At 42.3% G+C, this 14,839-nt stretch overlaps 1 protein-coding gene across 2 annotated transcripts in view; it reads right to left on the bottom strand.

The window, feature by feature from the left end:
- zmp:0000001168 (signal-induced proliferation-associated 1-like protein 2) overlaps nt 1-12,291 on the bottom strand; it is a 36,463-nt gene extending 24,172 nt beyond the window's left edge. Inside the window, exon 1 of one of the 2 annotated variants that reach the window (XM_037979042.1) lies at nt 12,008-12,291. The gene's annotated coding sequence lies outside the window, so the exon portion shown is untranslated. Of the gene's footprint in view, nt 1-11,165; nt 11,527-12,007 lie in introns of those variants that run through there. The other variant, XM_017431953.3, reaches the window with a different exon arrangement.
- Nucleotides 12,292-14,839: the final 2,548 nt, after the last annotated feature.

The raw sequence follows: 14,839 nt of genomic DNA on the forward strand, positions 1-14,839 counted from the left end.
ACCACACATGCAGGCGAACAAAATAGCTAAACTGTAACAGGTAACGATTGTGATCGAGCTTAAAGTTGAGCAAACTGCAAAGTTAGTCACCAACGGCTTGTTTTTCTCCCAGAGCACTTGACTGAACCCTGATTTTAAAGGTAATGGCAGACACTTTGTCATCTCTGTAAAACAGTGGTTTAAAGATGCTGCCGGAACAACACAAAATCACACAAGCAACGTCTTGCTCTGGGATTTTACGTTCTTCTCGCTGAAGTGAACCTCATTAATCACCTTTGGCACTTGTGCACAGCACTAAAAGGAGCTGGTACCCATTCTGCAGATATCTATTTCCTCTTTGAATGCCGCTGCAGGCTGCTACTATAGATGGCAGGCACCATCGTCACTGTGACAGAGTTGAGTCATTTTCTAATAAAAGTGCATGCTGCTGAAACAGTTAACCACCGTCCATGCAGAAACTCTGCAGGGAGATGCTAACAAACAGCATTTGCTGCATAAACTCAACTGCATCTTCACATGTAGCTCTAAAAGTATATTTCCCATGAATGTAAATGTAATCTGCTTCTTCGTTTCATGCAGGTTTTAGGTTATATTACAGAATTAGTCCAGGAGCAACGGCTCTGATGTGCAGTTAATGCTGTCCGGGATTATTTAAAGACCGAAACCTCGAGCTGCTTCTCAGCAGCCTGCTTCCCTCTGCAGACTTTCTCATGCTACCAAATTCAATCTCCATTCCTGAGAAACTCAATAATGCATGTGGACAGCGATGTTTAATCCTCGCTACTCAGAATTCAAAACTCTGTGGACAGTCAGAAACTGTGCCATTCCTCTGTGCTCTCTTCCATCTCTGTAATGTTTGACGTGTGAAATGTGTCGAGATGAAAGATTTTGCTCGTTAAAGTTGGAAGCCTTTTAAATATCTTTTTCCCCGGGCACACATTTAGATTTCCAGTCAGTCACTGGAAAAAGAAAGTACACCTTCTTTCAATAGGGTTTACACATCAGAACATTATAAATGTGATCTGGCCTTTAAAATGATTCAAATCTAACCTCAGGTGAACAAGAACACGCAACAGATTCCGCCACGTCATCATTTATTAAACAAAAGCAAAGTCAATATGTAAAAGCGGTGTGTGTAGAACTAAGCCCATTTATTTAACAGCGTGTAGAACCACCTTTAGCAGTGATCACTTCAAGTCGTTTTTATTGCTTCAGTTCACTGAGGTTTGCAGACATTAGTTTCTGACCAGCTCTCTCAAGGCCCCACCGCAGCATTTCAATCGAGTTCAGGCCTGAACTTGTACCATTGCAACCATTTTTAATTCTTTTCTTTTTCAGACATTTCTGTTGCAGATTTGCTGCTGTTTCCTGTTTTATCACCCAGTTTTGTCCAAGTCGAACAGATGCCCTCTCATTTAAACCCAGAATACTTTGAGTTCAGAAGAGTCTCCTGGTAATCCTTCCAAACGAGCCCTACTTCTTCAGTCACTTTCTACTTGTCCTGCCTTGGACTTTAACCTTTAACCTGCTAACTGAGGCCTGTAGAGCCAGAAATGGAGTGCTTGTTTTTTGTTTTTTTTGCAATTTCTTTGAGCATTGCACGGTCTTACCTAGGGGTGAATCAGCTGGGAAGTTCGCTCCTGGGAAGATTGGCAGTCGTCTTAAATATTTCACACTTGAGAATAACCTTCTCGCTGTAGATTTATGGACGACTCCAAGTTGTTTGGAAATGACCTTTAACCCTTCCTAGATTAATGGGCAGCAACGGTTGCTTCTCCAAGGTCATTGCTGATGTCTTTCCACCTTGGCATTGTGTTAATATATTAATAACCCCTGCTTTTATAGAGGTGCTCACACTGATGATGATGAGGTAATCTAGTGCTGGCTGATACTTTTCTTAAATCCTGTGGAGGTAGCTTGGGTGGACACAGCTTTTTCATTTTGGCTTTACTATTGCGTGTTTTCGCACACTTGAGGTTACTTTCGAATAATTTTAGATCCTGCAAAAAAAAAAAAGCCAGATCATTTTTAATATTTCCTGAAAGAGGGTGGACTTTCTTTTTCCCATGATTGTATTTTCATATATGTTAGGAGGATATTTTTAGGAGTTATATATATATATTTTTTTTACTTTTTCCATTATTCTACAAAACTCTTTTGTTCTTTTTTTTTGCACCTGATGGTTGGTGTTGACCATAATTTAACCGACGACAGCAAGTCCTACTCCCATATCAAAGCGAGGACAAGGTTAATGAGGCTCTGGTGTAAAACAGACACAAGCGGATGTCACAGGAGGGCAGAGTAAAACACGCAACACGGTTCTGGGGAAGTCATGGCCGGCTGACTTCTTCTGTGCCTGCTCATGCAAGTACATGTCCTGTGAAACAGGAAGAGATGAATGACTTTTGAACTCTGAGAGGATGGATGTCGTCATCGTCGCTACACAACACTTCCACACCTTTCAGGGGCCGCTGTCCACACTGCGGCATGAATGAGCACATTTCTGCCTCATGGTGTGCTTCAGTCAGAATGCCAGCTGACGGTGTTGCCTCTGTTTACCGGTAAAAGACAGGTAGCGTGCTGATGCAGGAGGCTGACGTTTGAGCTCTTTTCCTTTAAGGCGAAGCTGTGGCAATCAGCTTAACTGCTTAGCAGACTTTAGATCTGATCAGTGACAGAGGTCTTGCTTTTTTTTAGCTCTGTCACATCAGGTTGCAGCAGTTGATTCAACCTGCTGTCCAATGTTGAGTTGTGAAGTGCACCATTCCTCTGCACACGACGCAGGACATTCGGATGTGAGTTTAGCTCTAACATTGTGCAAATTACTGCATTTTTGTTTTAACTCTCGGCCCCTTTAAAACCTTCAAACTCCGCAGAGGTCAGTGGCTCTTGTGTCACTGTCTGTTCTTCTAGTTAAAAGCCGTCTTGCCGATTCTTGACCACAAGGTCTGAATCAACTCCTAACAGTGATTGATTTTGAGAAATTTAAAGCCGGGCCTCGGTCTCACACTCGCCATCGATCGAGCGCAGCCCTGCTACGTCTGCGATAGGGTTGCATTCCTGTCTTGCTTCGGAGTACGTGACACCGAACTGCAGCAGAAATGTAATGCTCGGAGCAGAGTAAATGTGTATTAATGTGGCTGGATCTGATTCAGAGAATGAGTTCGTTCTAATGCCTGACACTTTCTCCTGCATCCTCAATCTTCCCTGTAAAACTCCCCCACCACCCAGCACACACACACACACACACACACACACACTGCAGACAGCAAACTGGGCCAAGTCCAGAGGCTTCTAAGTGCTGCACTCTCTCTCTCTTTTTTTTTTTTCGTGAAGTGTTTTATCAATTTTTTTATTCAAACTGTTTTGCAAACGTCAGTGAGAGCTATTGATCCCCACAGACACATAATCCTGGGTAACTGATGCTGCTTAACTGGCTGACTTAAAAAGAGTAACAAGATGATGACTAAAACAACAGGTTTTGGAGTAACTCAGAAGAAAATGAAAGTGGGATCTGTTGAAGGAATGCATGTTGCCCACCACCTTGTATGCCAATGTTTTAAACAAAGAAAACCATGTATGTGTTGGGAATGACTCTCAGCTACTACCACACCAAATTTTAGGCCAGTATCTCTAAAACTGACTGAATGATAGCCATTTGTGTGTTGGCTTAGATGGATTAGCGGTGGCCCCCATCTTGAATTGGGATGACTCTAACACGTAATACCAAGGTTTTAAACAAGGAGCCTGAAAAGTTGGAAAACATGATCTGTTAACGCTCGAAGCATGTGTCTGGGGAACATCTCAGCTCCTACCACATCAAATATTAGTTTAATATCAGCAAAACTGACTGAGTTATACCCACTGTTGTGTTTTGGTTAGCTGTAGCAGCCAACTTTAATTGTGTTAACTCCCAAAATCTATTGAGTTCAAGATAAACGTCCAGTGATTACTTTCTGAAAGTTTTAAAATCTGTCCACTGATTCATGATGGAGTTACATTACTGCTGGCAATAAAGGAAAAGTCTTTGTCAGAGTTTAATATCACTCTGTTATCCATGTTATGTCATGTGAAGAACCTCAGAGTCATGTATTGGGGCTCGTTTAGGTTTTGTTTTATGTACTCCCTCTTGGTCAGATTACTAATAATTTTAGCAGCATCTCTTACCACATTTATCCAGTGACAATACACCAACAACTGAAAGATGTTGACAATTACTTCCTTCAACTATAACCCAATTTCATGTCAAAACATGTCAACATTGTACTTATTTAACTGCATCATTTAAAAAAGAAAATCTGCTTTGTTGAGAAATAGTCAGGAAAATCATGTGTTTTTGTCTCCATTAGCTTTTCCCAGTGCACAGAGGTCAAGACTTCCTTTAGGGTCCCAGTATGAATTGAAAGTAAATCTTCTGGCTGATGCATTATTAATTTGGCTGGACGAAGGAGGGCGGAGGTTACTGTGACGTTAATTATTCATCAGCCGGCTGGAGCTGATTAGTTGTGATTTATATCAAAGTTTGAGTCTGACTTCTTGGAGGGCAGGCATCTCGTGTTTTACAGTAAACCGGCGAAGCAAAAAGGTCATCTCTGCTGTGTGACTTCATCCGTGTCTGGTCCAGTTTCAGTTCTTTTTTTTGAAATTTTATTTTAATCTGTCCTTTTTCTGTGAGCGGACGAGATTGCTAAAAGTGTTACAAGGCAGATGGTCAGCAGTCAGGGCAGAAAGCTGCACGAGTGAGTGCGTGTCGATATTTACACGGCTTATTTTCCTCACTTTAACGTGTCAGGGAAGTGTGCTCAGAAAAGCTACTTCCACAATTTTCTGCATTTTAAAACCTAACTTCCTCATGTGACAAACAGTCTAACCTGAAGCACAAATTTCTCTCAGAACCTATTGTACGTGCTGTTTTGTTGCAGTCCAACGAAAGTACCAAACTAGTGCTATTGTCTGACAGGCAATTTGCCATGACATCAATGCTGTGGTGCTGCCACTTCCTGTGTATCTGAAAATACACCTTGTGGCAGATCACGGGGGCAAAGCAGGGACAATCAGAGATATTCAGGGCACAAACGCGAGAGGTTTGAGGTATTTGTGTGCATCTGCTGACTCTTTAAAAACCCAACGTTCAAGCCTTATAGACAGGGCACACAGGAAGAGCAGCTGTCTTTCTGCGACCACTGTCTATGTGTGTGTTAGTGTGTGTCGGGGAAAAGATCTGACCCTCAGCTTCATGACTGTGTCTATTATGTGGAGCTCAACACATCACTGTTGCTCCGCTGTCATCTGCGCAACCCGCTCTGAAGCAGAGGAAAAGAGATTGCTCAATGTTGCCTAAATAGCACACTGAGGCGTTTGAATCTGTCTTGTCTACTTTCAGAGGAAGAGAGGCTGACCTTCTTTGCTTCCTCAATGTCCCCGCTGTCCACTGAAAAGGCAGAGGGCTTGTAAAACAGCTGCAAAGCCATCACTGCGCCCAACCTCACCCTTGTTTTTCAGCTTGGACTTTTTGTTTAAGAGCAATTTAAAGCGAAAGCTGTCTTTACTTAACTCTAAATGACTGTTGATTATGAGTTGAGGTATCAGCTAAGAGGGTCGCTTCTTAATGGCTGCCATTTAACTTCCAAGCTACGCTGGTTCTGTCTGTGTCCATTATGAGCCCAGTGGACACAAATTGCTCTCATTATTTAGAGAAACAGACTAATGTCGCTCGCTGGCTTCCGTGGAACAGACGTCTGTAAAAGGTGACTCTTCCTGTTTTTCTGCTAAAGAGAGAAAATTACTTAAATTAAGTTTTCCATGTGGACGAATGTAAATATTTAAAAACATACATGTTCGTTTTATGCATTCTTGCAACAAAGTTTGAAAAAAAAAAAAAAAAAAACAGGTGGAAAGGAAATGGAAAGTTGCACTGTTATGCTCAATCAGCTGAAACCAGTTACCAGAAAACCGCAGCTTTAACCTGATACTAATGGAGGTAGTTTATAAATGATGCAAGGTTAAAAAAAACAAAACACTCAACCATAATGAAACCAAGAGGCAACAATCTATCAATAAACTACTATTATAGATTATTTTTTACATTTGTACGATGCAGGCAAGCCCCTGCTGCAGCCTCCCTCTGGCCCTCGTGTCGTTCAGCAGCTCTGCACCTTCTGACCTACATAGAAACAGCAGCTTGTTCACCGATCTGCTCACCGGTGACGCAGACGGCAGCTGGTTCAGCGGAGCCTTTCTGCGATGCTACGTGCAGACTCTGCGCTCGTGTGAAGGAACAGGTTCTGCACATCTGTGCTTTTTGCACTTGTGAATGAAAACAGAGGGTGACCGTTAATGCCCGCGTGCCATCACGGGACCAACCGGTCTGAAGGCTGCGGGTGAAAGCACGAAGCCAACATGGTTACAATCGACTGCTGTCGAAAGGCAAAAAAAAAAGGTGGGCGATGATGTTTTTGCACGTGTCAGAGTGTGCGTACATGTGCTTGTAAGTCATGTTACCAAAATATCTCATGAACCAGTGGACGGATTTTAATGAAACTCCCAGAAGGTGATCATTGGACGCACATATATAACTACTGAAGTCAACCTAATTCAAGATGGTCATCACGGATAATCATCTTTTGCAAACACAGAAATGATTATAGTTCAGTCAATTTTACAGAGACTGAGCTAAAATTTGATGTAGTAGTAGTTGAGAGTTCTCCCCAACACATACTCGAGTACATGAGCTTGTGCATAATGTTATTTCTCCAGGTTTAACCAAAATAACCATATTATTCATTTCTCAACACAGGGTGATCTCTGGCGGCGGGTGATATGCATTCCTTCAGGGAAGGCTAGGTTTTCTTGCTAACAGGGAACTGAAAAGCATCATGTTAATAAAAATGACCAAGAGCTGGGAGGAAGTGAGACAGAACTTCTAAATTCAAAGCAAACAAAAGGTTTCCCCCCCCTCTCTTCCCATCCATGTCACTGAGATCACATCTCTGCTGTCAGCTTCCTGTGTGTGGTCACGTAAGGCTCGACAAACAGCCAGCGTGCGTCTCCTGAAACCGCTCTCTCCCTCTCGTTTCTTCATCAGAAATGCCTCTTTTCGCGTACAAAAACGAGATCGTCGAGGAAGCGGCTTCTTCCTCGCACTTGTGTCAGAACAAAGGGGCTCTTCAAGCTTGAGGTAAAAACACAACGACCGTCTTTCAGTTTTCCACGCAGCAATTCCGGAACCGAACGCATCGTAAGGGTATTTTTGAAATACGTCCGATCAGCGTGAGATGTTTTCTGCTTTAAAAAAAACCAACAACAACAAAAAAAAAAACAGTCTCTATATCAATCATGCATTGTGATGAAGTGACGCAGCGCATGCATGAATAGCTGGTCCTGGTCAGCTTTCAGCGGCTCTGAATACCCCCTGAGTGCACTTCTCTGGTAATAGCAACGAGGACAATGAGAAAGAGCCACTGCACCACTAAATGGTTTAATGTCCAGTATGTATGACATAATTGTGACTGAGGACCCTAAGCATGAATTTATTTTGGGAAGGTTGCATTTAAAAAAAAAAAACATAGATAAGTTGAAGGATTTTATCCACATAGGCTGCACCTACAGCTGATTCTTGCATAAAAATAAAAAAAACAGGCTACGCACGCTTGGCTCAGTTTCTCTTTTTCTGAACGTTATTAATTGACAAAGCTCCAAAACAGCAGCAACAACGATTGAGTCCTTTGTGCTTGAAGCCCCATTTCCTCTGCTCATCATTGATTTCACACTAAAAAGATTTGATGGATTTTGTGAGGGGTTTTGAGAGTGATATTAACGACCGCTTTGCCCCGCATGTGTAATTTAGACAATCTAACAAAACTTTCTTGTGCTGACAGTGGGTGTTGTCAAATCTCTGAGGTACATTTTAATAATAATAATAAAAAATAAAAAAACCCGTCTTTAAGTGCATCTTTTCGAAAAGACTCTGGAGACACTGAGAATTGTTTTTCCAAACAGCGAAAAAAGCTTGAGGGGTATATATTTATGATACGTCCTCATCTCAGTTGTCAAATCCAATACTTCTGTGCTTTATTTTAGCTTTTATGCTGCTTTCTATTTGTGCGAGAAAAGCTATAAAATGATGTTTTTTAAAAAAAGGCAAAAGTCTTAGTCAGGAAGCTCACAGCTCTAAAAAAAAAAGGAAGGCAGGTAAGAACTGAGAGCACATGTTAAGAAGATCCATACACTGCAGACATCCTGCCGCCCAGCGAGGAGGAGGCTCGCCCTGTCAGAGTCAGCCCCCACAGGGAGCCTCTAATGCATAAAAAAAAAAGCAAATGTTGGGGATCATACGATGCTGACTCAGCCTATACGGTCAGCTCTGCCCAGAAACCTTCTAACATATAAATCACACTTCAACGCTCTTTTCAGTTTGCACTGCAAACCGAAAGTAGGTCTGAATTTTGATGAGTCTTTGCCCAAGCCGGTGGACTAAGAGCAAAAAGTCATTTCAGGGGGGTTCAAAGTTATTCTGTGAGGCTGAACTGAGGTAAAGTTTAAATCCTGGCAGCCAAATAAGCTCGGAGGACACTAATTCAAACTTCTTTTTATGCCTACCTGGTGTCCAAGGGAAAATGGGATCTTTTTTTTTTATATAGCTGAAAAGAAACAAAGAGGGAAGACAGCTCAGCTTGAGTCACACAACCGGTCTGTTTTGGGTCATGTTTGGTGCAGGAAACAAGAGTCGCCTCTGACCATATTCCAGAAATCCTACAGAGGAGGTCTCTCATGGTGAAAATAGGAATTACAGAATAAAAAATACATATTGCTGTCCATACGGCAGGCAAGGTTTTGGCTTACAGGCAACATTTTAGGAATTTCCCACAGAGTAATGAAGAGCAACCATAAAGTGTATCAATGCTGAGTCCAAAAGAGCATCTGGGAGAAGAAGAAAAAAAGATCATTTACAACCCTCAGTGCTGTTTTTACACATTTTGCCACTCTGTGAGATAAAAATGTGTTTAATTAAAGAATAATCCACAAACAAACAATTTTTTTGTGATGAATAATAACCAAAACGATCGTTAGCTGTAGCCAAACAAACCTTTCTTCCTCATCACTAGAACCCAAACTTGAAACTCTAATGTAACAGCAGGCAAACATAATTGTCTGAATTGATTCAATTAGGGGAAAATAATGAAAGCCAATTTATACTAATAGCTTCACTCTGACCAGAAGAGTGGATTTCCATTAGTTTGACTTTGGTTGTTTCCAGGAAAAATGACAATAGGTTATGTAAATGTGAAAACAATTTAATAAAAACAAAAAGATTCATTAAAGACCTGGCATTTATGGAGTGATGTGTATCATCCACTGCCTTTAAGGCCAAAGATTAAAACTCTGATCTCAAAGGATTTGTTAGCACTTAGACTAAATGTTGTGAATGACTCTCAGCTACTACCATGCCCAATTTTAGCTCAATATTTATAAAAAATCGACTGCATTATAGCTATTTTTGTGTTTGCTAGCGTGGATTAGATGTGGCAGCCATCTCGAATCAAGTTGACATCAAAAGTTTAGGAGTTGCAGATGTACAGCTGATGGTTATTTTTTGGGAGATTGGTTAAAATACATCGAGTCAGATGGGATATTTTACTAACAGAGAACCAAACAAAACCTGCCTTTCATGGCTACCTGTAAGGCAAAGTCTTCAGTTTTTCTGCACACCTTTAAGTTACATTTTTGCTATTTGTACCTCTTCTCGCAAAACTAACTCTTTTTTGGGTCTTTATTCAGTGGGTGTAATTATGGTTTGGTTTTTTTATCGATGCAGGAGTTTAGTTTGAGCTGTTTTCTGTGAGGTAAACTCATTATGAATTAAAAGTCGGATGGATTTCTGGAAGGACACCTTAACTGCCCGGTGAAAAGTTGAACCCGATGCAGCCAAGGATAAAAAGCTCCATCCTGTCACTTCCAGCTGCTTGTATTTCTTTTTCTTCCTTTTTTTTTATCTTGTAAAATGTTAATAAACAACCACAGCAGCTACCACCCGGGACGAGGAATCATGAAGCTCAGTAGAAATTAAATGGCCAGTCCTTTGAGTGCTCTGGCTTACGTAAGCCACTGCTGCTGCTCAGCTCTTCATCCCTGCTTTTCTTTCCCCCTCCACAACAGCAGCAGCAGCCAGTGTAGCCCCCCCCCCACTAAAACCCTAACACACACACACACAGCCCCCCATCCTAATTTAGACCTGACTCCCTGCATCCCTCATTTTCTCTGCCACCTTGAAAAACAACACCCCAGCTCAGGTGGTGCTCCTCCACTTCATCATTGTCTGTGCAAATCACACAACCCCCCCCCCACCCCCCTTTATCCTGGCAAATCCCACAAAACTGCACACTGATGGCCTTATTTTTCTCTAATCTTTGAAAATGTGTATCTAAATGAAACGCTGATCCTATTTTTTTTTCATGCATTTTCTTTCTTTCATTCTCTAAGTGTCCCTCCATCACACCCCCTTCCTCCCTCCCCCCAGTTCTCCCTCCACCTCTGAGTCCTGCAGCCACAAAGCGCTCAAGGTTTTTTTTTGTTTTTTTTTTCTTTCCTTCGCAGCACCTTCTTGACAATGTCACAACACTGATTTTAAAGACGATCATGCCTCGTTGGAGAGCTCACAGTGGAGGGAGACTGAAAAGATGATTGTGTGTGCGGGGAAGAGGGAGGGAAGGCGGAGGGGGGGTGATGATGTTAGTGTCGGAAGAGGAGAAGGAGGAGAGGAAGAGGGCAGGCGGGCAGGCAGGCCTGGGATGAAATGCGACAAAGGTTGCGAGCTGCCTTTCAGACCTACAAGGTGAAAATGTGGTGCTTGATGCTCCTCGGCTGACTAAAGAAAAACAATTTTCTTTTTTTTTTTTTTTTTAAAGAGCGAACACAATGAGCAGTGAGGCAGGAATGTGAGAGGGGGTGGAGGGGGGCAAGCTGCATGACATGATGATGCCAGACCATTATTTCATATCCTCCACGGCTCTCGTACATTGTCTCTGACTGGATCGGGAGGTATGTGGCGAACGCTGCGAGCAGAGCCATCCGTCTGAATTCATTATCGTCACAAAGCGGACAGACAGACCAGCAGGCAGGAATATAAAAAAAAAATAAAAACCTCTGCACAGAATTAGAAGGCTTACCTCCACGTTTCAGTTCTGCTCGACCCTGCCTTGTTTCATCCTGTTCCTCTTTGCCGACTCCCTCCCCTTCTCTCCCCATGACAGCATTTTTCTGCCACCTATCTCCACGACAAGGCTCTCTCTTTCTTTCCTCCTCCTTCCTCCTGCAGTTCCTCCTGGCTGATGTCCTCTTCCTCTCCCCCCTTCTGTCTTTCTCTCTCGCTCTCTCTCTCTCTCTCTCTCTCTCTCCTTCTCTCATAAAATAAAATAAAACTTCCCTGTCTGCGCGTCCACGAGCAGCTCCTCTGGTAATGTTGCTGAAGTCAAGAGGCAGGTTGATTTGTGCTGCCCTCCTCCCTCTTTCTCTCCCTCTCGCGCTGATTCTATTCCATTCACATCACGCTAAAGCCGGCCCCTTCTTTCTCCTCCCTCCCTCCCTCCCTCTCACAGACAGCCTCCCCCTCCTCCTCGTCTCCTTGTCAGAGAGAGAGAGAGAGGTTAAGGCAGAGACGGACAGACTGCAGCGACAATGACATGCATAAGACTCCACCGAGGATCAGTTTAAACGTTTGGACCAAACGCTGATGCAGTTTGTGCTTTTTTATCAGCCCTTAGCTGGCATTGTAAAGAAAAAAAGATGAATTTAAAGTCTTTGTCTTGGTATAAAAGCCAACATTTCTGCACACGAGAGATAGAGGCACCATCGCCCAGGGTCGAAGGTGAAAACGGCAGCGTGTGTTTGTTTGTGAAGACCTCTGTGTGCTTCCCAGTCGTGGAGTTTGAGATCATAATCAGCCCGCTGAAGACAGCAGTGACATTTCTGGAGCATGACAAGTCCGCTGTCCTAAACAAACCCCACATACCTGCAGATTTGTGCACACCATTGTTGGCGATGCTAGGGAGAGGAGGAGGAGATGAATCACTCTGCTCATAACCCATATTCAGCAGCGGTGTCCGGCACCATCCCCCTAATTACTGCGTGGAGTTTCGTCCCGGACGTGACATATGGCTGTGTGTTAGGAGGTCAACAGCTCTGGTCTGAGGTTGGGGGGCAGGGAGAAGGAGGAGAGGCCTGCCTCGCCGGAGGAGCGTGTGTCTCGTGGAGATAAGACAAATAAAACACAGAGGCGAGAGATGATAGGAGGCGAACCAGTTTTCTTGAAAAACAAGCGCACCTCTTTGTGTGTGTCCATCAGGGGTCGGGAGGCGACCGTTTTAATCAGAGAGACGAGCGTCGCCACGAAAAGGTCTCCTTATTTCCAACCTGTGTGAGAAGACGTCCAGTTAAAACCTGCCAAAATCTTCATGTGAACATCTTCCAAAAAGTTCAATTTACTGAAAAAAATACATCAAACGAGCAAATTCCTCATTTCTTAGACCTAATATTCAAGACAAAAAAACACAATTTCCTCCTCACATCCTGACACACGCATCTAAACTTTTTAAAGCAGAAACCTTAAGAACACGAAGACAGAATCAGCTGTCTGTGGTTTCATCAGGTTAAAAAGCTCAACGACCAACAATGCTACAGTGACACCATGTGGACAGTTTCCGTGTGGAAGCACAGATTTGACCCTCCTGCAAGGTTAAAATTCATACTCAGCCAACATAACAATAAACCCATTCACCCATCTATTTTCTTTACCTGCTTCTCCATTCCTGGTCGCAGGGAATTGGTGCTTATCTCCAGCAGTCACTGTGCGAGAGGTGGGGGACACCCTGGACAGGACGCAAGTCCATCACAGGGACACATAGAGACAAACAACCATTCACACTCTCATTTTGGGACAATTTTAAGAGTCACCAATGAACCTAACATGCATGTTTTTTGGTCTGTGGGAGGAAACCGAAGCACCTGGAGTTAACCCACATAAGCACAGGGAGAACATGTAAGGCCCCAGGTTGGGAGTTGATCCTGCGACCCTCTTCCTGGGAGGCAACAGCTCTAACTGCTACGCCGCTGTTCCACCCCATAATGATAAATACTTAAGATAATTTTTCAGATTCTGCCATGCTGAACACTGAAGACATTTCTTTAGTTGTGACTTTTATCTTGTGAACCAGCTAGAGCTGCACAATGTATAGAAAATCACCATCATCGCAATATCAGCAAGAGCAATATCAATATCACAAAGGACTGCAATAAATCATGAGTCATTATATTTTAAGCACCATGTGTTCATGTGCTGCATGATCATAATATATTCACTGGTTTAGATGATTGTGATGTTCAGTAATAGTTGTCTTTTTTTGCTAGTTTCTGTCCTCGAGGGACACTGTCCTGCGTGTTTTAGAGGTTTCTCCGCTCCAGCGCACCTGATTTGAATCAATGGGTGAATAACAAATTTCTGCAGAACTTGAAGAGGTAGGTTAACCTCTGAGCCAGGCGCCTTGGAGCAGGGAAACAAGTAAAACATGCAGGATTGACCGGCACTGAATCTAAACCAAGTTTGGGCATCAAAACCAGTGAGAGCCTGTTGGATTGACCAAATATATTATAAGCAAGCAGATGTTGAATGCATTGTACTGGAAATAGAATAGCTTGATATTGCCCTCACTGATGTTGCAATAATGACAATAAATCTTTGATATACTGCGCAGCCCTAACACGTTGCATGAGTTAGTTCTGAGAAAAGGCCAATCAATATGGGTTTGTATTTGGCCGATGCAAATTGTCCCCCAAGCTGTCAAAAATATGCCATTGCTTAAGTAAAATAAAATAAAACTTATGAGAAGAGAATTGTCACCTAAAAGAACTGAATAGTGAGATGCAGTAAGATGGTTGCTGCATTTTTGGTAAACAGCTAAGCTGATAGCTGATTACTGTTTTTTAAAAATAGCAAACATCCGCTGTTAATCAGTCAGTCGATGAACTGGATTATTTCTAGTTCTGGGCTTTTAATTTCAATGCATTTGGATTTAAATGTTTCTTCTGACCTGCACGCTCTCAGGTCAAATACAACCAGAACATATTTTTAGCTGCCCCCCCTTCAATTACCTGGAGAAATAAAAGGTGAACATTTAAACATTTAACCCAGAAACGGTGTAAAACCTCAAAAATTCTTGTAGTTTGTAATTACAACATTACTTACCCACCTGAACAGCTGAAGTAAGAATATGCTGTTTCTTCAATGCCTTTGAGGGGAAAAGCAAAATAAAGTTGTCATTAGTGGTAAAGCAAAAAGTAAACTCCTGTTATTACAGGAACTCTTATCTCCGTTTCTACCTAAAAAAGTCGAAATAAACTAGCATAACATGATGTTCCAGAGACATACCTGCCTCCACAGTTCAGGTTTTTAGGAAATTCATCCTCTTTTAACATAAACTGTGATAAGTCGTCCATTACTGCTCTCTTTTTCCCAGTTATTCAGGTTAAAAATAAAACATTTAGTTGTAAACACACCTTTTTGGCTCGTTCACGGCAGCTCATTTGTAACATCGCCCCCTGGTGGCTAAACAAGCTCAGTGCAGCGACCCATATCTTCATGGTTTAGACTCATAATCTGACCTGTAATTATTTTATTCTAGCAAAAATATAACTATATATTTGGCTTTAAATATAAAATTCATTCTTAGTGGGAAAAAAAGGTTTTAGATTTTGTTCAAATTAAACTTAGTAGTTTTTGCTCCAGGAAACTCTGTTAGAAAACACATGAAACCCGCTTGTCAGGTTTTTAAGCCTTTTTTTTATGAAT

This window comes from Kryptolebias marmoratus, linkage group LG13 (genome assembly GCF_001649575.2).
Source record: "Kryptolebias marmoratus isolate JLee-2015 linkage group LG13, ASM164957v2, whole genome shotgun sequence".
In the NCBI taxonomy this organism is placed as follows: Eukaryota; Metazoa; Chordata; class Actinopteri; order Cyprinodontiformes; family Rivulidae; genus Kryptolebias; species Kryptolebias marmoratus.